Below are 2,918 nucleotides of genomic sequence, written 5' to 3'. Positions count from 1 at the left end.
CCTTTGCATCCCCAGTCGCACCTCAGCTCCAGGCTCTGTCCGTCTCCCTACCTAGGCATGGGCTGAGTCTTTGCCCCAGAATCCCACCCATGGCTCCCACAAAAAATTTCTGTCTTGGCAACATACCCTTTCCCCTTGGCAGCCCCTTTGCAGCATCAGTCACAGCAGGACTCCAGGCTTTTTCTCCCTCCTAACTCTAAAATTAGGAGTGGGCTGTCTCATCTGATAAACCCCCACCATGCCCCAATGAAAAAATTCTGAGGGGCTAATCCTTCCTTTGGCAGCCACTTTCAAGCTTCTAATTTTGTTTCAAAATCTGTATTTTATAGTAACATGTCTTCTTTCTAAAATGAAATATGTTTGTCTTTTTATTTGCATCAGATAGTTGTCCTCCTAGCGAGCTCTCATGTATTTTAGTGTCATTTACAGACTGCATGAATAAACAACTGGAGGCACTTCAAGGGATACAAGCTTTGCCTGCCTTTGAGCACATAATCTTTTCTTCTGGCCCTGAACCCTGAACCAGAAATGATTATAATTCTACGTTGCAAACACTGCCAGGCACAAGTTATTTCCTGGCTGTTTCAAGATGACTTTCTTCAAAAAAAAAAAAAACAACCAAACTCCCAACTCTTGGAAATAATGAATCCTTTTTTTTTTTTTTTTTTTTTTTTTTTTTTTTTTTTTTTTTTTTTGCCACTGCACTTAACCCTAAAACAGGCCACCCAACATAGCGTTCAAAGCCCAGCTACTCGTAGCTACTTGGCCATGCCCAATTCTTATTTCTTCAGCAGTGACTTGGACTACAGACTGGGGTCCCCATGTGATCCCTCCAGTCACTGTAAACACCACTGTCCATGGAGATAATATTACCAGACTGATGGAAGTGACTGATTTGCTATCCAGTTAGATACATTGTCACAGGCTATTAATTTTACTGCAGCCTCATTTGAAGGGAGTGGTAAAGCAGCAGGGCAAGCAAACAGCTACCGTCTGCGTGGGAGCACTAAATGCCCAAGCAATTAGGCTCCTTGGTCACCGAATTTAAGCAGCCCCCTGTTTTCCCATTTGTTTACACTCCAGCTTACTAAAGCAAACACAATGCCTGTGTAAGGTGAGACCTGACTAAGAGGTCAGACGCTGGGTTAAGTCAGAGGGCTCTCTTTGCAAGTAGCTGTAAAAACAGAGATAAGACAAAATGGTGAAAGATACTTAGTACCCAGATTTCCTGGCTGAGGCAGCCAGCCTGCCACCACCTAGGATATGGTTCAGTTGCCTGAAATGAAGCAAAACAGGACAGTGAGGAAGAAAGGAGGATGACTTTTCAGCAGAGAGATGTATCCCGACACAGTACCCAGGAATCAGTTGATGATTCTCTTCTAAGTCATTTAACAAGTGAAATAATTTCAAGGCTGTGATTTTGTTCTCACTCACATCAGCATTCATCAGTCTCCATCCAACCCACTGGAGGTAATGGAGTTTAGCCTAACTGAGGTTCAGGAAACCCCTCCAGGCAGTCTTTAAATATCATTTAACTTTGGTACCTGGGTGAGGGAGTCATAGAAGGCAGCTGGGTTCCAGGCAGCCTAGAGCGGCCACAGTGCCGGGACGGTGGCAGCAGTGCCACAGAACAGGCAGCCACGATGCTCTGGAGTAGGCAAAACGCTTTAGAAAGTCGTGAGGGAGAAGTACCTCAGAAACAACAGGGTCTTGCAGAGACAAAGCCACGTTGGCTCCCTACATCAGATGCCGAGCACTCGCTTCTGACAGAGCTTCTCCCCCAGTCCTTGTGGCTCTTGGATGCCTGAGGTAGCACCAGGAACCTCCCATGCTATCACTTTTTCCTCCTCAGCAATCAGCAGGAGATTTCCCTTCCCTTCCCTTCCCTTCCCTTCCCTTCCCTTCCCTTCCCTTCCCTTCCCTTCCCTTCCCTTCCCTTCCCTTCCCTTCCCTTCCCTTCCCTTCCCTTCCCTTCCCTTCCCTTCCCTTCCCTTCCCTTCCCTTCCCTTCCCTTCCCTTCCCTTCCCTTCCCTTCCCTTCCCTTCCCTTCCCTTCCCTTCCCTTCCCTTCCCTTCCCTTCCCTTCCCTTCCCTTCCCTTCCCTTCCCTTCCCTTCCCTTCCCTTCCCTTCCCTTCCCTTCCCTTCCCTTCCCTTCCCTTCCCTTCCCTTCCCTTCCCTTCCCTTCCCTTCCCTTCCCTTCCCTTCCCTTCCCTTCCCTTCCCTTCCCTTCCCTTCCCTTCCCTTCCCTTCCCTTCCCTTCCCTTCCCTTCCCTTCCCTTCCCTTCCCTTCCCTTCCCTTCCCTTCCCTTCCCTTCCCTTCCCTTCCCTTCCCTTCCCTTCCCTTCCCTTCCCTTCCCTTCCCTTCCCTTCCCTTCCCTTCCCTTCCCTTCCCTTCCCTTCCCTTCCCTTCCCTTCCCTTCCCTTCCCTTCCCTTCCCTTCCCTTCCCTTCCCTTCCCTTCCCTTCCCTTCCCTTCCCTTCCCTTCCCTTCCCTTCCCTTCCCTTCCCTTCCCTTCCCTTCCCTTCCCTTCCCTTCCCTTCCCTTCCCTTCCCTTCCCTTCCCTTCCCTTCCCTTCCCTTCCCTTCCCTTCCCTTCCCTTCCCTTCCCTTCCCTTCCCTTCCCTTCCCTTCCCTTCCCTTCCCTTCCCTTCCCTTCCCTTCCCTTCCCTTCCCTTCCCTTCCCTTCCCTTCCCTTCCCTTCCCTTCCCTTCCCTTCCCTTCCCTTCCCTTCCCTTCCCTTCCCTTCCCTTCCCTTCCCTTCCCTTCCCTTCCCTTCCCTTCCCTTCCCTTCCCTTCCCTTCCCTTCCCTTCCCTTCCCTTCCCTTCCCTTCCCTTCCCTTCCCTTCCCTTCCCTTCCCTTCCCTTCCCTTCCCTTCCCTTCCCTTCCCTTCCCTTCCCTTCCCTTCCCTTCCCTTCCCT

This window comes from Athene cunicularia, assembly GCF_003259725.1.
Source record: "Athene cunicularia isolate RWA chromosome 5 unlocalized genomic scaffold, athCun1 chr5_part1, whole genome shotgun sequence".
Lineage (NCBI taxonomy): Eukaryota > Metazoa > Chordata > Aves > Strigiformes > Strigidae > Athene > Athene cunicularia.
Note: the sequence above shows the minus strand (reverse complement) of the source record.